The sequence below is a fragment of the Neophocaena asiaeorientalis genome, unplaced genomic scaffold (genome assembly GCF_003031525.2).
Source record: "Neophocaena asiaeorientalis asiaeorientalis breed wild unplaced genomic scaffold, Neophocaena_asiaeorientalis_V1.1 scaffold7, whole genome shotgun sequence".
NCBI lineage: Eukaryota > Metazoa > Chordata > Mammalia > Artiodactyla > Phocoenidae > Neophocaena > Neophocaena asiaeorientalis.
Genome location: NW_020185337.1, coordinates 20175079 through 20200931, shown reverse-complemented (window position 1 = coordinate 20200931; position 25853 = coordinate 20175079). Strand labels below are relative to the sequence as shown.

The 25853-nt window shown below is 42.2% G+C and overlaps 1 protein-coding gene across 2 annotated transcripts in view; it reads right to left on the bottom strand.

Annotated features, from left to right (window-relative positions):
* Positions 1 to 23980, bottom strand: part of ABCG2 (ATP binding cassette subfamily G member 2 (JR blood group)) — a 146431-nt gene extending 122451 nt beyond the window's left edge. Inside the window, exons 1-2 of one of the 2 annotated variants that reach the window (XM_024736089.1) lie at positions 23827 to 23980; positions 14476 to 14872 (exon numbers count right to left, since the gene is read on the bottom strand). The gene's annotated coding sequence lies outside the window, so the exon portion shown is untranslated. Of the gene's footprint in view, positions 1 to 14475; positions 15007 to 23826 lie in introns of those variants that run through there. The other variant, XM_024736088.1, reaches the window with a different exon arrangement.
* Between the last annotated feature and the right edge of the window lie 1873 nt (positions 23981 to 25853).

Genomic DNA, 25853 nt, shown 5'->3' with positions numbered 1-25853 from the left:
CCCAGTGACAAGAGCAGTTCTGGCAGAAACAAGGCAATAACCACCCCAGAGGAACAAGAAGTGACAACAAAGGCATGGAGCCACACCTCTTACAGAGACAGCTGAGAATGGAAAGTGCTAAATCTCAAATATGACCAGAGGCAGCTCAGGTGAAAGAAACCATAAACTTGTATGATACCACCGTCTACTGGAAAACAAAAGAGAGGACCCTAACAGCTAACCTGTCATTTAACTTCAAATGCACCCGAAGAGGAATACTTCATCAAGCAACGCGAAGGACCAGAGTAACACTGTACCATGAAAAGAAAATGAAATTTTCCAGAAACCAAACTTAAAGTCATGAATATTGTGATCTAACTGATAGAGAATTTGAACTAGCTGTCTTGAAGAAACTCAACAAGGTACAGGAAAACTCAGAAAGGCAGTTTAATGAGCTCAGGGATAAAATTAATGAACAGAACGAATACTTTACCAAAGAAACTGAACCTCTAAAAGAGAAGCAAACAAATTCTGGGGCTGAAGAACACAATAAACGAGATGAAGAATGTATTAGAAAGTACTGGAAATTAAGCAGATCATATGGAAGAGGGAATTAGTGAGCTTAAAGATAGAAATCTGGAAATCATACAAGTAGAAGAAGAGAGAGAAATAAGATAAAAATATTAGGAAATTCTTTGAGAGATATCCAACTCTTTTGGGAAAGGCAACATTAGGATAATGGGCACCCCAGAAGGAGAAAAGAGAGAGAAGGGAGCAGAGAAATTATTTAAAGACATAATAGGTGAGGACTTCCCAAACATGGTAAAGGAACTGGACATACAAATCTATGAAGCTAAGAAAATACCTGAGTACCTTAATGCAAAAGACCTTCTTCAAGACACATTATATTAAAACTGTCAAAAGTCAATGATTAAAAAAAAAAGGAATTTTAAGGACAACCAGAGGAAAAAGGATGGTAACCTACAAAGGAACCCCTATTATGCTATCAGCAGATCTCTCAGCAGAAAACCTACAGGCCAGGAAGGAGTGCAACATTCTCAGATACTGAAAGATAAAAGCTGTCAGTCAAGAACGCTCCACCCAGCACTTACCTTTCGTATATGAAGAAGAAACAATTTCCCAGACAAATTTGATGGAGTTCATCATCAGTAGACTGCTTTACAAGAAATGTTGAAAGGAGCTTTTCTACCAGAAACAAAATGGCAGAAATACACAAAATTTTAAGCAAGGTGATAAACAGAACTAGAAAATTGTAACTCTTTATCAGAAAAGGTTTTTAAGCACTTAATTATGGTAAAAGGGTTAAAGGGGAAAAAAAAGAAAGCAGAAAAATAACTAGCTATCTCAGTATGGTGACAAACACAACATAAAAAGCTATAATCTGAAATAACAAAAACATAAAGGTAAATGAAAACAAAATGCTTGCAGCAGAAAAAGCACTACTTTATCTATGAGACTTTTTATACAAACCTCAGGGTAACCACAAAACATAAACATAAAGCAGAGACACGAAACACAGAAAAAGAGAAAACTCAGAAAAATATCATAGAAAACCACCCAACTAAAATGCCTCATCTATCAATAATCACACTAAATGTATATAGATTGAATTCACCGATCAAAAGACACAGAATGGCTGGATAGATTTTTAAAAAGACCCTAGTATATGTTGCCTCCAGGAGACACCTCAGGTCTAAAGACAAATACAGGCTAAAAGTGAGGGGATGGAAGATGATAGTTCAAGCCAATAGAAGGCAGGTGTAAACATACTCACATCAGACAAAATAGACTTCAGGCCCAAAAGGTAACAAAAGACCAAAATGGACAGTATAAAGGAAACAATTCATCAAGAAGTCATAATAGTGATCAATATATATGTACCTAACATAGGAGCACCAAAATAGATTAAAAAAAATTATTAACAGATCTAAAGGGAGAAATTGATCGCAACAAAATAATGTAGGAGACGTTAACACCCCACTTACATCAAAGGATAGATTATCCAAACAGAAAGTCTACAAGGAAACAGCAGCCTTAAATGAAAATTTAGACCAGATGGATTTGATAGACTTGTACAGAACACTCCATCGAAATGCAGCAGAATGCACACTCTTCTCAAGTGCTCATGGAATGTTCTCAAAAATAGACCATATGTTGGGATGCAAAATAAGTCTCAATAAACTCAAGAAGATTAAAAGCATATCAAACATCTTTTCTGATCACAATGGAATGAAACTAGAAATAAACTACAAGAAGAAATCCAGAAAAATCACAAGTATGTGGAGACTGAACAACGTGCTACTGAACAATTATTGGGTCAACAACAAACTCAAGGAGAAATCAAAAATTACTTGAAGACAAATGAAACTATGACAGACCCAAGTCTATGGGATACAGCAAAAGCGGTGGTAAGAGGGAAGTTTATAGGAATACAGGCCTACCTCAAGGAACAAGAAAAATCTCAAACCACCTACCGTTACACATAGAGAAACCAGAAAAAGAAAAGCAAATGAAGTCCAAAGTAGTAGAAGGAAGGAAATACTAAAAATTGGAGCAGAAATAAATGAAATAGAGACCAAAAAGACAACAGAAAAGATCAATGAATCTAAGAACTGATTCTCTGAAAAAAATAAACAAAATTGATAAACCATTATCTAGACTCACTAAGAAAAAAAGAGAGAAGGTTCTGGTAGATAAAATCAAAAGTGAAAGAGGAGAAATGAAAACAGATACCATAGAAATGCAAAGGGTTATAAGAGAATATTATGAACAGCTATACACAACATATTGGACAACCTAGAAGAAATGGGATAAATTCTTAGAATCATACAACCTTCCAAGACTGAATGAGTAAGAAACAGAAAATAGGAATAGACTGATGACTAGTACAGAGATTGAAGCAGTAATCAAAAAGCTCCCCAAAACCAAAGCCCAGGACCAGGTGGCTTCACAGGCGAATTCTATCAAACATTCAAAGAAGATTTAATAGCTCTTTCTCAAAATAGTCCCAAAAATTGAAGAGAAGGGAACACTTCCTAACTTATCTTACGAGGCCATCGCCCTGATACCAAAACCAGACAGAGACAGCACAAAAAAAGAAAATTAAAGGCTAATATCCCTGATGAACACAGATGCAAAAATCCTCAACAAAATATTAGCAAACCAAATTCAACAATATATCAAACGGATCATACACCACGAGCAAGTGGGATTTATTCCAGGGACTCAAGGATGGTTCAACATTTGCAAATCAACGAATGTGATACACCACATTAACAAAATGAAGGATAAAACCCATATGATCATCTCAATAGATGCAGAAAAAGGTTTTGACAAGATTCAATACCGATTTATCATAAAAACTCTCAGTAAAATTGGTATAGTAGGGACATACCTCAACATAATAAAGCCCATACATGACAAACCCACAGCTAGCATCATATTCAATGGTGAAAAATTGAAAGCTATCCCTCTAATATCAGAAAAGGATTCCCACTCTCACTGCTCCTATTCAACATAGTATTGGAAGTCACAGCGAGGGCAATTAGGCAAGAAAAAGAAATAAAGGCATTCAATTTGGAAAGGAAGAAGTAAAACTGTCATTGCTTGCAGAGAAATATAATGTTGTACACATGAAACTTTTATAATGTTATAAATCAATGTTAACTGAACTCAAGAAAGAAAAGAAAAAATAAACTGAAGCAATTAAAAGAGATTTCTAGATTCCCTCCACCATATTTGCCAAATCTTTCAAATTTGAAGGTGATGTATGCAATATTTGTACAACCCATTCATTTGATAACTTGTAAAGCTACCATTTTTGAGTAGGGCCAGGTATAAGAAAGCCCTCCAGGCTTCAAGAGACCTGGGCTCAAGACCTAGCAGGCTAAATGGTATTAAAAGTGTCTGTTGCAGAGAGAGGTTCTATATACAGCTTGACGCAAGCTCAATGATCACTGCACGGACCTCTAGGGGTTTGGTAAGGCCAGAGCCTCCTCTGATGACAAATATTCTCTGCTTGAAAAGCAGCTCCTGGCTTGCTACTAGCCCTCGTGATTGAGACTAAACACATGACCACATGGCACCAAGTGACCATGCCACCTGAATTTCCCATCAGGAACCATAAAGCTGGATGTACACAGCAACATTTTTATTGTAATAAGGAACCAGTATCAAGGAGGCTGGGCCCCAGCAGGTCGAGAAGGCACAATTAATATGTAGGACCAGTTGGCTCCAACTTCCAAGGTACCTTTTCCTATCCCTTCTCTACATTTTCCTCAACCTACACAAGTGTCCCCTTGGGGAATTCCCAGTGAACAGTTCACAGAAGGAATAAAGCACAAGTCTAGTCCTCAGATAGATCTGCAAATGATGCCACCCTGACTGAAGTGGATGTCCACTGTACCATAACCCACTCAGGCATGACCACAGAGGACCATGCTGAATGAAGCCCTCCAAGTGGACAGAACTTGGAGGGATGTATCTGGTTATTTATTTCATGGCCTGGGGTACAAAGATCTATAATGATTCCTGGGCAGTGGCTACTGGATTGGCCAGCTGGTTGGGGACTTAGAAAGACCTAATTGAAAACTTGGTGACAAGATGGACCACGTATGGGCCTTTTGGAGTAGACACAAAGTGTGAGAATATTTGTATGTCATGTATATACCCAGTAGAGGGTATCCATGATGGTGGGAGCTGTCAAAAAAGCAGAGGATCCATTTTGTGAATGTCAGGACGCCCCCTTTTCCAGGCATCCCAGTGCTTGCTAAATGGGTCCATATACAAAGTAGCCATGGCAGCACAGAAGAAAGTGTATGCTAATAACGTGGCTTTCGCTTCCCTAAGTGGCTATAACTACTGCTGTAACTGTACCCAATCTGCCAACAGCCGAAGCCAATACTAAGTCACTGATACGGCACCACTGTCCAGGGTGACAGGTGGCTATCTAGTAGCAGTTGATTATGGTGGACTCCTTCCACCCTAAAGGGAACAGCTCTTTATGACCTCAGGGACGGCTACATCTTCTGGGTAAAAGTCTACTTTCCCTGCCTGCAGAGCCTTCTGCCAACACTACCATCATGAAGTCACAGAATGTCTCATCCATCGTCATGGTATACCACACAATACTGTCTTTGACCATGGGCATGTCTTTGACCATAGAGGTTTGGAAATAGGTTCATGCTCTAAAAATCCACTACATACCCCATCATGTAGAAGTAGCTGGCTTGACAGAACAGTGAACTGGCATGTTGAAGGCTTGATTATAGTGCCAGCTGGGACACGAGGCAAGGTTGGGATGCTGACCTACAGCACGGGGTACATGCCTTAAACCAGCAGCCAATATAGCACAGAGCCAGAATGTGACGCTGTGGGGAACACAGAGAGGGATAATTCCTCCATCCACACTGGCTGCCTAGGTGCTTCTCTAACATGCTAGACATAAGCCTGCCTCCCTTTCCTTGACCTACATGCTTTCCTCTGCTCTATTTAAAATTGTAAAACCTCCCTTTGCCTTCTTGACTACCCCTTCCTTTACTATGTGTTTCTCTCTAGCACTTCTCACCCTCTAACGTACTATACTATACAGATTTAGTTACTGTTTATTATCTGTCTTCTCCCACTGGAAGGTGAGCTTTACAAGAGCCGGGTTCTATTTCATTCACTGTTCTATCCCCCATGCCTAAGACTGTGCCCGACACATAGTAAGTAGGTGCTCGATACATATTTCTAGACCGACTTACATGAATATCATTAAAGTTCTTGGAGAAGAGTAAACAAATGTCTCTAGTCTATTATCTTTATCTACATAAGAGACTGGTTGCAGGTTTTTTTCTGTGAAAGGCTAGATAATAAATATTTTAGGCTGTGGGCCATGCCCTTGCTGTAACCACTCCACTCTGGCACTGTAGCATGAAAGCAGTCATAGATAGCAGGTAAATGATGGGTAATGCATGGAGATGAAAGAGGGGAATTACTGAAGTCCTGGGAATTGGGAGGGTGAGAAGGAAGTTCATATGCAGAGTCAGTGAAGGGAAATACTTCACACAAATATGTTTGATTGGTTTCTTCTTCACTCCTTCTCACTCAACCATCACAGCTAACACAACTGAAGTTAAATTTTCGGTTTGACTTTTAACTTTTGACTAGTTTACATTTAAAACTCCCGTGGACAATGTTAGTTGATGTAGCCACTATGGAAAACAGTATGGAGGTTCCTCAAAAAAACTGAAAATAGAGATGCCATATGATCCAGCAATCCCACTCCTGGGCATACATCCAGACAAAACCATAATTCAAAAACTGACAATATTCATTGCAGTACTATTTACAATAGCCAGGACATGGAAGCAACCTAAGTGTCCATTGACAGATGAATGGATAAAGAAGATGTGGCACATATACACAATGGAATATTACTCAGCTGTAAAAAAAGAATGAAACAATGCCCTTTGCAGCTACCTGGATGGACCTAGAGATTATGATACTAAGTGAAGTTAAGTCAGAAAGAAAAATACCGTATGATATCACTTATATGTGGAATCTAAAATATGACACAAATGAACTTACCTACGAAACAGAAACAGACTCACAGACACAGAGAACAGACTTGTCATCGCCAAGCGGGGTGGAGGTTGGGGAGGGATGGAGTGGGAGACTGGGGTTAGTAGATGCAAACTATTATATATAGAATGGATAAACAAGGTTCTACTGTATAGCACAGGGAACTATATTCAATATCCTGGGATAAACCATAATGGAAAAGAATATAGAAAAGAATGTGTGTGTATATATATGTATGTATAACTGAATCATTTTGCTGTACAGCAGAAATTAACGCAACATTGTAAATCAACTTCAATATACTTCAATTAAAAAAAAAACCTCCCAGAGTACATTTATTAACACAACCTCCAGTTAGAGCCCTTTTTTATCACTAAGCTATTTTTATTAGTTTATTCAACAGTTGGGGAGTGAGAAAAGTGTTCTCTACCATTCTAGGTTCTTGTAGCTGGTCTAGGAATTAAATTGGCATGAGACAGATTAACAGGAAAAAAAAGGAAATTTAATTTTGTACATACAGGACCTCTAAAAGAATATGAGGCCCAAGGACAAGTTAGGCAATTGAGGCTTATACGCCATCTGAGATAAGGAAAAGGGGGTAGGGACTTCAAATGGGAAGAAGGCAATTCACATGGAGATGGAAAAGCAAATGTTTGGTAACCAAATGTTTGCTATTCTGTGCACAGACAATGAGATGCAGAGAAAACTTTGGTCTCCAGGCCCTGCCAACTTCCCCCTACCACACCTAGCCCCTATTCTTTACAGATATCTCAGGTGGTAGTGTCCTTCCTGAACCAGGCCCTTTATCTAAATTCTTTTAGGCAGTTAAGGGGGAGGTAAAAAAGACTTCCTGAGCCTTTTATTTCTTAAAAACAATCAGCCCCCAATAATTCTCAAACCGTGGAGACACATTTCAGGGTAGGAGGTTTTGTTCCCCTAAACCACAAATATTTATTGAGCATCTATTATGTGCCAAGAACTAAGCATTAGGATACACACTGTAATAACACAGACCGCATCCTCGGGAAGCTTACATTCTAATGAAGCCAGATAATAAACATGTATATAAATGTATCAAGAAGGTCACTCCGGATAGTGGTATGTCCTACAGGAAGTCACATAACGTAATGGGAGGTTTCCTTGAGGAGATACCGTTTTAGCTGAAAACTGAAAAATAAGTAAGAGCCAGCCATGCAAAGACCTGAGGGTAGGAGGGTTTTTTCCTTTCATTGAGGTAAAATATCTAAAACCAAAATTTACCATTTTTAAGGGCAGAGTTCTGTGACATGAAGGACATCCACGTTGTTGTGCAACCATCACCACCATCATCTCCAGGACTTTTTTCATTTTCCCAAACTGAAACTCTGTCCCCATTAGGCAGTAACTGCTCACTTCACTCTCCTACTGGTGGCAGCCACCATTCTACTTTCTGTTTCTATGAATTTGACCACTATAGGTACCGCATATAAGTGAAATCATACAATATTTGTCTTTTTAAAATAAAGTTATTTATTTATTTCCGGCCGCGTTGGGTCTTCGTTGCTGCGTGCACCCTGTGTGCGGGCTTCCTCTAGTTGCAGCGAAAGGGGGCTACTCTTCGTTGCGGGGCTCGGGCTTCTCACTGTGGTGGCTTCTCTTGTTGCAGAGCATGGGCTCTAGGTGTGCGGGCTTCAGCAGTCATGGCATTCGCAGTAGTTGTGGCTCGCGGGCTCTAGAGCACAGGTTCAGTAGTTGTGTTGCATGGGCTTAGTAGCCCCGAGGCATGTGGGATCTTCCCCGACCAGGGCTCGAACCCATGTCCCCTGCACTGGCAGGAGGATTCCTAACCACTGCACCACCAGGGAAGTCCCACAGTATCTGTCCTTTGATAACTGGTATATTTCACTTAGCACAATGTCATCATGATTCATCTATGCTGTAGAATGTGTCAAAATTTTTAAGGCAGAAATACTTTTCCATTGTATACATATACCCCATTTTGTGGTATTCATCGGTCAATGGACCCTTGGTTTGCTTCCACCTTTTGACTACCGTGCATCGTGCTACCGTGAATATGGGTGTACAAATATCTGTTTGAGTGCCCTCCTTCAATTCTTTTGGTATATAACCCAGAAGTGCAATTGCTGGATCATATGGGAACTCTGTTTAATTTGAGACAGAGTTTTCCATACTGTTTTCCATACAGTTTTCCAAACTGTTTTCCATAGCAGGTACACCATTTTACAGTCCTACTAGCAAAGCACAAAGGTTCCAGTTTCTCCACATCTATGCCAATACTTGTTGTTTTCCTGTTTTTTTTTAATTAGGGCCATCCTAGTGGGTATGAAGTGATATCTCGTGGTTTTGACTTTACATTTCTCTAATGATTAGTGGTGTTGAACATCTTTTCATGTGCTTATTGGCCATTTGTATATCTTCTCTGGAGAAATGTCTCTTCGAGTCCTTTACCCTTTTTAAATTGGGTTGTTTGGCTTTTATTGCTATTGAGCTGTAAGAGTTCTTTATATCCTAGATATTAACCCCTCATCAGATATACGATTTGCAAATATTTTTCTGCCATTCTGTGGGTTGTCTTTTTACTCTCTTAATAATGTCTTTTGATGAATAAAACTTTAAAATTTTGATGAAGTCCAATTTATCTAGTTTTTTTTTGTTGCTGCCTGTGCTTTTGGTGTCATATTCAAGAAATCACTGCCAATCCAATGTCATGAGCTCTTCCCCTATGTCCTCATCTAAGAATTTTACACATTTAGCTCTTATGTTTGGGTCTTTGATGCATTTTAACTTAATTTTTGTATATGGTATAAGATAAGGGTCTAACTTAATTCTTTTGCATGTGGATATCCAGTTTTCCCAGCACCGTTTGTTGGAAAGGCTGTCTTTTCCCCACTGAATGGTCTTGGTACCTCTGCAGAAAATCATTTGACCCTATATATGAGAGTTTATTTCTGGGCTCTCTCTTCTGTTCCATTGGTCTGTATGTCTTTATGCCAATACCACAGTTTCAATTACTGTAGCTTTGCTGAGGGTAGAGGTTTTATTGTTTGTTTTTGGGGGGCTGCACCACACGGCTTACGGGATCCTAGTTCCCTGACCAGGGATTGAACCGGTACCCCGGGAACTGAGAGCGCCAAGTCTTAACCACTGGACTGCCAGGGAATTCCCGAGGGTAGAGTTTTAAATCAGAGACCACAGCAATTCCAAAGAACTAGAGCAGGGAATTGGCAAAATTTTTTCTGTAAAAGGAAAGACAGTAAACATTTTGGGTTTCACAGGCCATGTGGTCTCTGTCACAATTACTCTACCCTGCTACTGTAGCACTAAAGTAGCCATAGATAATACATAATCAAATGGGTGTGGCTGTGTTCTAATAAAACTTTACAAAAATAAGTGGAAAGAGATTCGCAAAATCATTAACCATCAGGGAAATGCAAAACAAAACCACAATGAGCTATCACCTCACACCTGTCACAAATAACAAGCGGTGGAGAGGGTGTGGGGAAAAGGGAACCCTCCTTCACTGTTGGTGGGAATGTAAATTGGAGCAGTCACTGTGGAGAACAGTATGGAGAGTTCTCAAAAAACTAAAAATAGAACTATCATATGACCCAGCAATTCCACTGATGGGTATATATGCAAAAAACCCCCAAAACCCTAATTCAAAACGATACATGCAAAAAAACACAAAAAAAAACAAAAACCGATACATGCACCCCAGGGTTCATAGCAGCATTCTGTACAATTGCCAACGTATAGAAGCAACCTAAGTGTCCCTCAACAGATGGATGGAAAAAGAAGATGTGGTGTATATATGTAGAATGGAATACTATTCATTCATTAAAAAGAATGAAATTTTGCCATTTGCATCAACGTGGATGGACTTGGAGGGCATTTTGCTAAGTGAAATAAGTCAGACAGAGAAAGACAAATACTGTATTATATCATTTATATGTGGAATCTAAACAATACAACAAACTAGTGAATATAACAAAAAAGAAGTAGACTAACAGGTATAGAGAACAAATTAGTGGTTACCAGTGGGGAGAGGGAAGGGGGGGCAATACAGGAGGAGGGGATTACAAAAAGGGGGGTTATTATGGGATATATGAAATCATCTGTGTGAAACTTTCGAAAACTGTGAAGCACTACAGAATTTAAAGAATACTTCATTCAATAAAAAAAATAGGTGGCAAGACAAATTTGCCCCAAGGGCAGTAGTCTGAAACCCTCTGGACTGGTGGTCACAGCTGGGCATTTTCAAAGGCCTTAAGGAAGGCCAGCGTGATAAGAACAAAGATGAGAGAGAAGGGAGATGAGGTTGGAGAGGTATACAGGGGCCAGATCACATAGACGCTTGTTGACCACAAGGAGGATTTGATTTATTCTCCCTCATCCATTCACCTACCGAACATCCATCAAAGACCTACTAGGAGTTAGGGGCTGGGACTACATAGAAGTTAGGCTCAGTCCTCAGCCTCCTGGAGCTTCGATGGAGAGAAGAGGCATAAGCGAAGGAGGTTTAACACAGTATCACACTTCCTTTCCGAGTCATGGCGTACGCTCCATTCCATCACCTGAACCATGGGATTCCTGCTCTGAGCTTTACTCTACTGCCTTCGTTTGAGCCTTTATTAATTCTCTCCATGACGGTTGCAACAGTCTATTTAAACAGCTCTCTGCCTGTAGTCTAACCTTTTCCCAAACTGGCCTCCATACTGCAGCAGGAGACACTTCTAAAATGCAATTCTGATTGCACTCCCCAGCTTCAAACTACATTGATGTCTTCCGTCGCCGTCAGAGTTAAGTTCAAGCTTTTAAGATGACATGTAAAGCCTTGTGTGATCGGGCCCTTGCCAATTTCTCATCATCATCTGCTCTCTATCCCCTCGGTGGGAAGCGCTAGCTGACAGCTCAGGACATCTACTTATACACGCGTAAGAACATGTGTAACTCATGATTAAGTCCTGGGGTAACATCTACATCAAAGAACAACATTTGATACCTGCTCACGCAATATCTTCTTGCTGTTGGTGTTTCTACTATAAAGTATAATTATGAATTGAGCAAGACTTAGAAATAATAAGAGCAAAGACACATAGAGATAGTCTGTGCCTGGCACTGTTAAGTCATTTAATCCTCACAACCACCATATGAGGTAGGTGGTATCATTGTCTCCATTTTACAGATTAGGAAACTGAGGCACAGAATGGTTAAGTCCCCCAGGATCGCACAGCTTATAAGTGTGATGGCATCAATATTCAAACCCAGGAATTCTGACTCTATAATCTCTGTTGTTCAGCACACAAAGCCTCCTCACTAAACCATAAATATGTTCTTTAAAAATACTGACCGAAGCTATGCCTGTAGTCTAAAAGCATGGTCTCTGGATGGTAGCATTCAAATCACCTGGGAGCTATTAGACATGCGAATTCTCAGGCCTGGGCCCTGACCTACTGAATCAGATCTCTGAAGTTAGGGCCCAGGAATCTGAGTTTTAGCAAGCTCCCCAGGTGATTTTCAATCACAATAAAGTCTGCGAAGCCCTGCTCTAAAATGTTTATTCCTAGGGAGTAGAGGCGCTAATGGATGCAAAGGTTATGACAAACGTGGATAATTCTGACAATCCTAGAAACAGGATTCTTTTTAATGCACAAACGTTTCAAATTTTGACATTAAAAGTCAACAAATCCTAGCAGAGAACAATAACGGTTGTCATAGGTTTTGAGAGGATGCTTGACAGGATGAAGAAAAGTACAGGATAAACCTGAACTTACAGCAAACGGCCAAATTTCAGTCCAACACACCTACTAACCAGCTGTGTGACTTTTCAGAAATTGCTTAATTGGAGCCTCAGTTTCTTCACTGACAGGTAAAATTAATAATCCCCTTGACGTGTACCCCATGATGGCTGTGAAAAATCAAGCAGGGTGAGATATGTGACAAAGCTTTGTGTGGAAGGATAGCGTGCTGATCTTTTCTGCTGTATCTGTTTACAAAAGAATATACGCATTTTCCCTTCTGCTCAGGAAATGGATAGGATTTTGAGTCACTTGCAGTGACTGAAGAGATCCCTACTTTCTTTAGTGAAGGTTGCAGGAGATAACACAGCCGGAATGAGGGGTTGCTCCAGGCTTAGAAAGTCAGGGAAGTGGCCTCACCTGAGAGAATGGGGCCAAAGCGCTGACAGATGGTGGTAGGACTATGATCATATGTCTCTAAACTCATCTGTAGCTTTACAATTTCTCCCCCCATAGAAGTTCATGAAGGCTTAGCTTAGGCTGATACTCAGGCCTGCGCGCTTCTTACTGCCTATCAGTGTGGTCTGCTTTGGTGTGGGCTCTTTACAGCAGCTTCTGTTTTGATGAGTCAGCGTTTGTGCCAAGTAAGTTGTTAAAATTTTAAGCAACACCTCCATTATGCTCCATAATGGAAAGGAATGTTATTTGACGTTTATTTCAAACAGAAGCAACACCCCTCGGTCTGGGATGGTTTAATGGATTCATACTGAGCCTCACCAGGCCTGTTCACGCCACTGACCTTTGATTCCATTGACTGTCCTTGACTCAATGACAAATAGTTCCAGCATGTTCATCAAAAATGCAATTTTAGGGCTTCCCTGGTGGCGCAGTGGTTGAGAGTCCGCCTGCCGATGCAGGGGACACGGGTTCGTGCCCCGGTCCAGGAAGATCCCACATGCCGCGGAGCGGCTGGGCCCATGAGCCATGGCCGCTGAGCCTGTGCGTCCGGAGCCTGTGCTCCGCAACGGGAGGGGCCACAACAGTGAGAGGCCCGTGTACCGCAAAAAAAAACAAAAAAAAAATGCAATTTTAAATTTACCTATTCTGTCTCAAGCACATTTTTCTAGCTGAGGAAGACGCGAGCTACTGCTCTAGAAAAACTCCCATGCATGTGAGGGAAAGAAATCTATTATCACGCTGGGGTTTCTTGTGTTCACTTTGCACACCTGACTTCCCTGGCCACAACTTGCCTTTCTTTCCCTTTTCTTCTTCCATTGTTTGTTTCTCCCCTCAAGAGGCACAGAATAGGCACCCTCCCTGTTATTCATTTTTTGCCCTCTTGGCTTGTGGCTTTCGGATTAAAAGCAACTTTCTGATAAATATGTATCATTTAGGACAGGGTGGCTGCTCGATTTAAAGAGGAACACTCTCACAAGAAGAGAAAACACATCAATCATATTCCATACTCCAACTGACTTTAAACTGCATCACAGATTCGCACGCTCTACAATCTTCACCTCCAAATGGTAGGAGGAAGACACCAGTTATTTTTCTAGGTGTGTCATTTTCGACTGAAGCTGAAACGTTCAAACGACCGCTAGCTACCCCAGTTAAGGCACGATGTGGATACTTATTCCCCAAAATTGCAAAAATGTTTCTGGCTCTGCTCAAAGTGACCCATGCGGTCTAAGGAGCAGACCAACATCCTCTCTCACTTGGGGTGACGTGGCTTACCACATCTAGGAACTATTTAACACAACCCCCCAAACTCTGAGACTGTCCATCAAAGCAGGTACAACCTGGGCACAATGGTGTCTGATTTTCCTCCCAGGCACTCTACATAAATCATGTGCTCAGCCAAATGCCTTCATTCTGCCAGCATCTCCCAACCCCTTTCCCCCAAAAGCAAGAAACCGAGAGGGTGTTAGCCGTTGTTACCCGTGGTTCATGGGCCAGCAGCACTGAGGTCACCTGGGAACGTGTCAGATATGCAGAGTCTCAGGCCCACTGAATTCTGCCGCTTTTTAACAACATCTCCAGGTGATTCATACACACATTCAAGTACGAGAAGTACTGGTTTAATTGACACACTTGTTAAAAGCACATACCAAAAAAGGATCAAGATTCTCCACTCAGTGTGAACATTTGAAAAAAACAAAAACAAACAACTCACCTCCGTTATGATCTGTGATGCTGGAAGGAAAGCACCTTGGTAGAGAGGCAGTGGTGATACTGAGAAGATTTGGACTCTTGTGGGCTTTCCCACAGAGACTTCAACCAAGGTCCGTGTCTATTAAAGTCCAGGAGCTTCCCTTCCTTCCAGCTCTCAAGGTGCAAGAGGAAGCACCAGAGAGGAAACTTACCAGCTCCCGGCTAGGTCTTCCAACTACCAGAAAGACTGAGGCTTTCCAAGTAAGCTAGCCGTGGGATAATGTCCAGTTCTCCTATCTCCTTGAGTTCCTTTTTTCTCCACTGTTAGCTGGTTATTAACCACATTTCCTTCTCGATCACTGGGATTCAAACAGACAACCTAATGCCTCTAACCAGCCTGGGATCCTTTTCCGACGTTCCTGGCAAAGGGATAAAAAAGGAAGAAATTCATGTGTCAGAGAGATATTTTTATATCTTTTCCTTTGTGCAAGAGAATCCTGACGACAGTATCTCCGACACTCACGGCAACTTTAGCAAGGATAAAAACCGATTCTAGCAAATAGTTTTGCTCTGTGTAAACTTCCTGCCTTTTGCTAGATGTGACGTAACAGGGGCCTCCTTTCACAAGCTCTGTCTTCTAGCAAAAGAATACAAGCAGGAAGATAACACAGATTTGGAAAGGAAGTGAAAGAAACCAAAGCACAGCCAGCATTAGGTTTCAGTGCAAAGGCCCACTAGAGATTTGAAGAGAAGAACTATATTTGGAACCCGCTATCCTTCTAATGTTCTTTTCTAAACCAGAAGTATAACAGGAAGTTAAGGTTGTATTAAATAGGCATTTCAGATTCCGAAAACATGAAGGATGTCGAGTGACAAAATCTGACACATACTAAGAGCTTCTGGCTCCACTCTTTACCACCCATGACCAGTTTTTTGATCCAAGGCTTCTCAACATAAAATGGTGGTTAACAATAGTGCTTTCCTTAGAGAGCTGGAATAACAATATCGTGAGATACGTGAAACGCCGATTACTGAACTCGCCTTGCTGGAAGTCCTCTTTATAGTCAAGTCACTATCCTGATTTTCCTCTCTACCGTGCATACCTAAGCACAGCTCAGGCAGTCAATAAATATTTATTGAAATGAAATGCAAGCTGTTAAGAAATTCCATCTATTTCTTTGTTTCTTTTCTTTTTAAAATTTATTTATTTATATTTAAAAATTCTTTTGGCTGCATCGGGTCATCGTTGCTGCGCGCAGGCTTTCTCTAGTTGCGGAGAGCGGGGGCTACTCTTCATTGCGGTGCACAGGCTTCTCATTGCGGTGGCTTCTCTTGTTGCGGAGAACGGGCTCTAGGGCATGTGGGCTTCTGTAGCTGTGATGCACGGGCTTAGTTGCTCCCTGGCATGTGGGATCTTCCCGGACCAGGGTTCGAACCCGTGTCCCCCGCATTGGCAGGCGGATTCTTAACCACTGTGCCACCAGGGAAGTCCCATCTATTTCTTTTTATCATTTTTATTGTGGTAAAATACATATAACATAAAATTTTAGCCATTTTTAAGTGTCTGATTCAGTGGCATTAATTACATTTACAATGTTATGTAACCATCACCACTATCCATTTCCAAAACTTTTTCATCACCCCAAATAGAAACTCTGATCATGAAGAAATAACCATTCCAGGGTTCTTTTATTTATTTATTTATTTATTTATTTATTTTTGCGGTACGTGGGCCTCTCACTTGCTTCCTAACTGATATAGATCCATGGTCGACTTAGGTAAGCTGACTGAGTAAACTCTTAGCAAAGCTCAGAGTACCTGGGCTCAAATTCTCATGATTCCCATTTATTCCAAACAATAAACATTAGATAAGTCCTTGCTTAAGAAGTAACTGAGGCCTTTTTTCCATTGAGGTAAATCTAAGTGCTCCCAATTTAGGAAACACATACTGCTTTTCTGAAAGAAGGTAACACAAACTTTAATTTTCAAATTCCTCCCATGTTTCATGTAACATGTAATTTTATGTTATTAAATGTAATATTAAGACAATAGTAATTCAATATGGGGAGGAAAGGAGGAAGGGAGGAAAGGGGAGAAATTTGAACCTAAATATTTACCTATAAAGGTATATGGTTAAACAAAATGGAGCGCATGCATACAACAGAATATTATACAAAAAAGAATGAGATAGAAATTTATGTACTGTCTTGACAAAGAAAGATCTCCAAGACATATTAATTATAAAAAGCAAGTTGCTAATAAACACAGGGCATATAAGTTCACTTATGTTAAAATGCACCCATGTAGACAGACACACACACATGCCCTCACAAAACAAAACTATGTATTTCTATATGTACCCATCTATGTATGTAATCACATAGAAAAACCTTTGGAAAGATATGACTCAAAATGGCAGCAATGTCTGGAAAGTATGGGGTTAGGAGGCGGGGATACTTTTTTGAACATATACATCTCTGTTGTTTAAAGACTTCCCACCACGTATGCATCTATTTTCCTGTTTTTCTTAGATTAAAAGCTAAAGACCTTTACATGTAATCTGTATCTTCCACCCCTATCCCTCTCATCTCATGTTCCCCTTTACCGATTGCAATGTAGTGAGACATATCTCCCTGTTATACCTCAAATATACATACCCAGACCCACCTCATGGCCGCTGCCCTAGCTGTTCCTTTTCCCTAGAAAGTTCTTCCCCTATTTATCTATTTGGCTCATTCTTTCACTTCCTCCAAGTTTTTCTTCAAATGGTAACTTCTCATGAGGCCTACCTGACCTCCCAACATAAAATTGCAGTTCTCTTTGTTATAAAGCAGAAACTGACACACCATTGTAAAGCAATTATACTCCAATAAAGATGTTTAAAAAATAAAGTCAACTATGAGAATTCAAAAAAAAAATTGCAGTTCCTCATACTAGCATTCTTGATCTACCATATGTTATTTTGTTAATAGCACTTACCACTTTCTAACATATTATGTAATTTCCTTACTTATTATGTTTGTTTTTCTCCTTCCACTAGAATTACGCTCTATGTGGGCATGAATTTTTATTTGCTTTGTTCACTGATATAGCCTTAGTCCCCAGAATTGTGCCTGGTATACCAGTAGGTACTTGATAAAATATATTAATCAATTCACAAATCTTCATAAGAATATATTCACGTATTTTTAAAATCAAAGATATCCACAATCTCACAAACAAAAAGTCAGAATAAAATGTTTAAGGACCCCCCAGGTTCTGTGGAACAAGTTTTGAAAACCTCTGGTTTAAACCTCTTAAATAAGATAAAACTTATGGGAAGGAAGCTTTTTAAATGGAAGCCCCTCTACTGACTTAGGCACACTATCTAACAGTGCATATTATCTTACCCTGGAACACCTATTTTTCAGACAACTAGGAATAAACCAACCACTCCTAGGAACTTCTGTGAAATCCCCAGCTCTTTCTTTAAGAAGGCAAAGAACCAGTGAAGGTCCCTTATTTCTTATAAAGGAAGCACTGTGCAAAAGTGAAGAGTTGTAGCAAAAATCATGTCTAATTCTTGGAGGCCTCCTTTATCTTTCAATAATATGTATGTCCCTAAGGGTGTAGATGGACTTGAATTCCTGATATTGTTTGAGCAGATATTGAAGCCTTTGGAATAGGGAAAGTGAGAAAGGTTTCAAACAGCCAGCTTCATCCTCTAATTCAAAGAACAGTAAAGTCCTTTAGCTAGAGAAGACTTTTATCAGAATCCGTAGTATGGCGTGGGGAGGAAGTCAATCCAAATTATGAGGGAGGGGAGGTTGGGAAGGTGATCCCCAGGCAAGTATTTTGCCAGCCCTGTTTTTCCCCCGGCTTTAACCGTTCCTCAGTGCTCTGAGAGGCAGTCACAGAGAGCAGTCCTTAGCTAAGCATTTGAAAATGATGGAAGGGCCTTTGATATTATCCCAAACTTTTGTTTTGTTTCCCAGCCTATGTTGGCTTATGATGGAGTCTTCAGAATTCACTAGAATGCATTCATGTAAATTTATGATAATCTATTCCTATGTTCCAGGGTATGGAAAAGTTGCTCCAAATTTTCTTTAAGATTTAGAAGCAAACTCAAGACTTAGGAGTTGTTTACAAAGAGTCAAAAATCCTATGTTGCATGCTTTTATTATCAAGACTCTCAATGGTTATGTACAAGTCCCTCAGCACTCATAGTTTGGGTTTCTCACTTTGCCAATTATCAACTACTCAGAGTTAAGGGCCATATCTTAGGCTTTTGTAGACCTAGAGTATGGTACTGTTCACACAGTAATCATTTAACCGAGGTTTACAGTCATCATTATGAACAAATGACAACATAAACTGAGGCTACGAACATTACTTAAAATAAAATCACACTTCTGGCAGAACTTTGAAACGCCAAACCTGCTTCCACGGTGCTTCTGCATTTTAAAAGCCAAAAGCTACAACAGAAAAGCAGTAATCGTGACACACTCTCCTTGTGAGCTCTTCAAACTCGTTATGTACTGAACCGGCTACACAAGAAGCTCTAGGAGAGGGAAGCTCAAATCAAAGCAACCATTTTTTACTGGGCAGACCAACCTCACCTCTTGATTGCCTGGCAAGTTTGTGCAACGGCTGGTAAATGTTTAGTGTTTAAGCAATCTGGGTACAATAGTTCAGGACTGGTACCGTGATCAGCTCAATAGAGAAGAGAAACTCTCAGGAGGCCTGGCTTTGATACCGGCCAGGGTTCTTGGCCTTCCGCAATCAATAGAAATTGACTAGAGGCCAGATGAGAAGGCTTTATCGGGGCCCCTGTAGCAGCACGGGGGAGTGAGAGAACAAGGAACAGGTTCCCTTGCTTGCTTGCTCCCTGAAGGGGAGCGAGCTGGCTCCTTAAACGGGGTGGGGGTAGTGCTGTGACCAGGGGTCGGGCCAGAGGGGTAGCTTAGGTGTTTTGCCCACCCCTCTGGTGCTGCTGAGCGCACAGGGCACGCTCACTACCGTGCTGTTGCCCCCAACACCCTGTTTTTGGTCCCAGCTCTTCAGAAGTGGCAGTGGGGTTTTTTTGGGTCTCTTTGTATCTTTTGGGTCCAGAATCTGCCCCAACTGCGCATGCCCCAACTCTTCCCTGTAGAGTTTCTCCGTATTTTGTTGCTGGATGAGAGGTGTGTCCAGGTGCGAGAATGCAGCACTGCAGCTAAGTGTCCTGGGTCCCAGGCTGTCTCAGTTTTACTTTTTTTCACAAGACTGAAGATCTACACAACAAATGCAGCAACTTTTATACATTTCCATAATTATGCGTTTGTATGTTTGTATATATCTTATGTAGCAGAGAACGCAAGGGAAGTGTCCTAAAGGAAGGAGATACTTAAAAAGACTAAAAAATCAGAAACATCAGTGCGCCCCACAAGAGGACAATGTGACAAACTGTGGTATCTGATGCCGTAATCATAAAAATTAACAAGCATATGGTCTATATTGATCATGGCATATGAAGTATTTGAGGAGGAAAAAACTTTTGCTGTACCCTCAGGTTGAGCTCTTGGGGACCTCTGAATTAAACTGACAAAAAGACAACAGGAGAAAGAAGCCTTATCCATATGGAAGCAGCTAGTAGCTAGCTAACTGGTTAAAGACAGAGGCTTATCTACCTAACTTAGTAGGGGAAAGAGGGAGATGGAGAAAAATCTATGGAAAAAACAAGTAGGTTTCCATAGGAAAGAAAAGGATTTTTAGGAGAATAAACTGGAGATAAGAAAGCCTGTGATAATATTTATGACTATGCAAGTGGGCTTTTCCATCTCCTTCATGGCCACGAAACTCCCAGAGAGGAGATTTCTGGCCTATTTACTTGTGATCTCTCTCCTAGGAGTAAGCTCAACCTGAAGAGGGAACTTATGACAGCCTCATTTCTCTAGAAGTTTCTGCTCTTAGATAAGGGAAATGCTGAGAAGGCTTCTTTCTGCAATCCGTTGATTCTTAATTGCCTTCAGCTCAAATGAATCCTCATGCCAAAGGGGCATATTGGGGGTAGGGGGGCATATCCTGATCCCCTTCGGTATAAAGTTATATTAGGTGACGAAAATCAGAACTAAATTAACATGCATGTTTTCACTGATTTTTAAATATAAAAAAAAGTATGCCTAAACATGGCAGAGATCAGAAATCAGTTTGGGAAAAAGAAAATAGGGCTTTAATAGTCATTATTAAGTTTCTTATTCTGTAAGTTTATTAAAGTTCATAGCCATCAGTCATTTTTTAGGTGAGTGAGGGAGAAGTATGAGAATATTAAGAAGAAATTCAGTCAGGCAGGGAGAGAGATAGTTGCTTGGTGGTGTGGAGAAACTGCCCCACCACACAAACACACATATTGTAATAAGGTGCCGAGTCTTACTAATTCATAGGGTTAATTTAAGATGTATGATTAGGGACATAATCACTTTACCACAGAAGTAAATGCTATCTACAGAGATCATAAGATAATTGCATTATGTTAAATATGGATTTGGAAAAACTAGTTTTTCAAATCTATTGGATGAAATATGGAGATTTATTCTATTAAATTATCTGTGTGAGACTGTAGCAGTAAGTAACAAATAAAAATATGAAAGCAAAGACTATAAATGAATCCTTGCCAATTTGGACAGATGCATATGGTCTGATCTTTATATAGAACAGACAGATCAATAAAAGAGCAGCCCAAAGTCTCTGGTTAAAAGCCCAGGATAATTCTACTTTAAAAAAAAAAAAAAAAAAAAAAAAAAAGTAGAAAGGCAGTGAGAGGGGAAAGAAGGCACAGAAGGGGACGGACAAAACAAAAACCCACAGAGAGGGCTTCCCTGGGTGGCGCAGTGGTTGAGGGTCCGCCTGCTGGAATAGGGGACGCGGGTTCGTGCCCCCGTCCGGGAGGATCCCACATGCCGCAGGGCGGCTGGGCACGTGAGCCGTGGCCGCTGGGCCTGCCCGTCCAGAGCCTGTGCAGCCTGGGCAGGGAACAGACCGGGAAGGAAGGGTATTTTTTTTTTTTTTTTTGCAGTACGCGGGCCTCTCACTGTTGTGGCCTCTCCCGTTGCGGAGCACAGGCTCCGGACGCGCAGGCTCAGCGGCCACGGCTCACAGGCCCAGATGCCCCGCGGCATGTGGGATCTTCCCGGACCAGGGCACGAACCCGTGTCCCCTGCATCAGCAGGCGGACTCTCAACCACTGCACCACCATGGAAGTCCCATAGGTAGGGTCTTTTATGCAATGCTAACGACTTTTACTTTATCTGGGAGGTGAGACTGAAAAAACGCAAACACGAGTGTGTGATGACCAAGTGGAGAATGGACAAGGGGTGACCCTGAAGGCAGGGCAATCAGTTGGGAAGCCACAGCATCAGCTGGATCTAAGGAAATGGCGGTGAGGATGGAGTGGAGGAGAAAATTACAGATGTGAAGGAGGAAAATTACAGATGTGAAGGTCTGAGAGGCACTGCCATTCATCAAGATGGGCAGACTAGAAGGACTGGTTTGGGTGGGAATTCCATTTTGCATATGTTGAACTGAGGCACCTATAGGACCTCTGAGCAGACATTTCCAGCCCATATCTGGGCATCTGAGCGTGGAACTCAGGAGAGAAATCTGGGCTGGGAAAACAGTCGTAAGTTATCAGTATGCACGTGATGGGTGAAGTCATGAGAATGCATTGGCTCACACAAGGAGAGTACACCGTGAGAAGAGGGTGGATTTTTTGTCCTTGATGAAGCAGTAAAAATTCCTGATTTGATTAAATTGTGACCCCCCAGAGTAATGTTTTTCAATATTCCGTGTGAAGAAACGGCAATTATTCATAAAGCACTTCTGCTGCCCAGCTATGACGGTTGTTGTTAGGAAAAGCACCAGTGAAGAGGGCAGGTGGTTATTGTTTCAGTTGCAACCTGAATTAGTTGTTTCCCCTCCACACAGGTTTAATGGGTTTAAAAAGGTAAACCTGGGGAACACCAACAATCAAAGGGCAGGAGACAATCACAGCAGCTGCTGGATATTTAGACAGAAAACCAGAAAAGTGGTGACAGGAAAGCCTTGAGAGGAGACTGAATCAATGAGACAGAAGTAGCCAGGCATGTTGAATGTGGAAGAGATGTCAAATAAAATAAAAACTAAAATGAATCACTATGTTTATCCAGTAAGAGGTCACTGTGGACCTCTGAGACAGATGTTTCATCGGTAGAGTTGAAGGCAGGATGCAATAAATGAGAGATGGGGAAGCAGCAGCCTCAAATGTAGTCAGGAATGTGGTCTAAGAGTTTGGTTACCTTTTGCCTTGGTCTTTTTTTTTTTTTTTTTTTTTTTGCGGTACACAGGGCTCTCACTGTGTGGTCTCTCCTGTTGCAGAGCACAGGCTCCGGATGCGCAGGCTCAGCGGCCATGGCTCACGGGCCCAGCCGCTCAGCGGCATGTGGGATATTCCCGGACCGGGGCACGAACCCGTGTCCCCTGCAACGGCAGGCGGACTCTCAACCACTGCGCCACCAGGGAAGCCCTTGGTCTTAGTCTTGATGTGCTTTTACTATGTCCTCTCCTTCATCCCCTGACACATTTTCCAATTATTCTATCCCTCCTGGTTTCCAATGAACAGCTGCAGCGTTCTCAGGTCCCTTCTGGAATTTTTTTCCACATAATTATTAATACATAAGTACTTATTAACCTTACCTGACTTTGGTAGTGGAAAATAATTAACTTTGGGATGAAACAGGGCTGGGTTTGAATTCCTAGCCAGCACCCTCTGGTAGCTGCTTTTTGTATTTTGTTATCTGTAGGAGTTTGGGCCTGTACAGAAATCCTCTCAAACTGGCCATGGGTTGGAATTGAGGCTCTGCTGGGACGGAGGTAGCTCTTCCCTCCACTCGTCCGTCCCCCTCTGGGGAAGTAGCTCTTCTCTGCAAAGTCAAAAGTGTGCGCGTTATCTAGAAATGGCCCTGCCAGTTGACAAGTTCTCTCAAACCTAGCTCCTCCCATTATACAGCTAGAGAGCCGGTCCATCCCTTAGTATAGACTTTTGAAGGAATCTCACTGGTTGTTGACTAGAGCTAAGGATTGGCTCCATTCAGGATCCTGTCGTCCAAACAGCAAGAAGTGTCAGTTGGGACACACATGGCCACCAGGCCGAACATTTAAGCAAGAGCTACGAATAGGGCAGTGCCTGGGAATGAGGGTTTGGGCTGGACAGAAAGGCCAACGGAACCTCAGACCAATCCCTCGATCTCTTCAGTTTTCCCTGCAAAGCGGAGTTAGTACCTAGCAAACGCTGTGCTGTGCTGCCCAGAACCGACCACCAGGACCGAGGAACTACAGTAGCCCCCTGGCTGCGGGGACACCGCCCGGGGACAGCTCTCACCCGCTCTCCGCTCCAGGCGCTTCCCCGGGCAGAAGAGCGCCTCCTCGCCGCCGACAGTCACGTCCTCTTCCCGAACAGCCGGCCTCCCATCGCCGGTGAACGTTCGGGGGCCGCGGCCAGTTCCGCCGGACCCGCCGGGCGCGCACTGAGGAAAAGCCGGGAGGAGGCGGGGCCGGCGGGCGGCTCGGCGGGCGGTTCGCTCAGCCTCGGTATTTGAGGCAGATTCGCTGTCCGGCCGGCGCATCCGCCGCAGGGGAAAAAGCAAGGGACGGAGGAAGTAACGGGAGGAGGAAGTGAGCGACAAAGGGGGACGGGAAGGGCAGCTAGCTGTTCGGACCCGCTTTCAGGCGCCGCAGGTCCGGGTCTCCGCCAGGCCTTCCCGAGGCGCAGCCGCCAGACCAGTGGAGCCGGGGCGCGGGGATGCAGGGGCGCGGGGCGAGGATGCCGGGCGGGGGATGCAGGGACTCGGCGCAGTCCCCCCTCCCGCTCCCGAGAGCGAGGAGAGCGCCGCCCACCGCTGTTTCTCATCTCTGCCTGTGGAGTCAGGGCGCCAAGCTGCTCGGGCTTTGCCTGGTTCGGTGGGCAGAAACCAGGGATCCTGGGCAGCAGCCGTAGTCGCCGCCTGGGGCCAAGCACCACAGTGCATCTTGTTCGGTAAGTGCCCGCGCACTGGCGAAAGGCCGTGGGTGTGCAATGAATGTGCTCCCTTCTTTTGCTGCATTTGCTCTTACAGAGTATTTTCCTTCTGGTTATGGGTGCACGACCTGCACAGGATCCAGCTGTTAGAGGGGCCCCCTCCTTGGTTTAGTGCTCTGCAGTTGCTGTCTTGAATAAGGACCTGGCATTGTCATTTGGCACGAAATATGTTACCGGTCCTGCCTTTGGCCGCCTGCCTCTTAAGACATGACGTTAAGTCTCCTGGCCCTTGAAAGAACCTACCCTTGACATGTGAACAAAGGCTCAGTGACTTCACTGGTTCGATCTCTCTTGGCTCCAAACATCCTGGCTTCACCTGTCCAGGTGAACACTGATATCCTTCTGGTATAACTCACTTTCCTCACTTGTCGGTCTCCGGACAAAGTTCTAGGGATATTATCAACCACTAGCCCCAAGCCCTGCTAGACCCACCCTAGTGTCATTTGGACATATGCAGTAGGTTCTCAAAAAATGCTTACCGTTGGTAAACTGACTTATTGGACTTCCGTAAGTGACCATCTAAACCCTGTACTGTTTAAAGCATTATTCTGTTCATTCTTCACTTGCTCCCCAGTTATACTCTTTGCTGGAACATTATTTAATTCTCTACTCTAGTTTTAGGTGACAAATGCTCAGTTACTGTCTCTATTATGTTCATTCATCCACTGAGTTAGTTTCTGGATCGTGTCCATGTCACTCTTTTTCATGTCCACCAGAGAGCCTTCTGCAGATGGATGTTAATAGCTGTTTGATAGTAGTGAATTGGTTTTGCTTTTGCTAGTGTATAAAGGAGGTATGGTAAGAGAAGAAACAGACTTTGAAGTCAAAGGAGTCTGGATTGGACCTTGCTATTATTAGCTATCTTAAAGGCTTTATTTCTTCATCTATAAAAATGATAATTAGAAAGACTTCCCTGTATGGTTGTTAAGATTAAATGAGATAATATATGCAGAAGAGCATAGCACATAAAAGACCCTTAATATTCATATCCCTTTCTCCACCTTTTAAAGAAACAAGATTATAGTCATCCATGCAGCACTGCTCTTTAGGTTTTGTTCAGAACAAGATTCTGAACCATATTTATACTAACTTATACTTTACAAGGCATAACTGATCATTGTCTTAAGGAAGCACCAAAAGAGGTTAAATACTATTCCTTCACGATTAAATACTATGTTTGGCTTATTACTTAAAATATCTAATGCACATTTCCCCACTAACATAAAATTAATAAAAGTGTGATTCAATGAATGCATTGACTCACTGATTTAGCAAACATTTTATCCTCATTGCTGAACTTATAAAAAGTGCTAGGTCAGGAGTCTGAACAA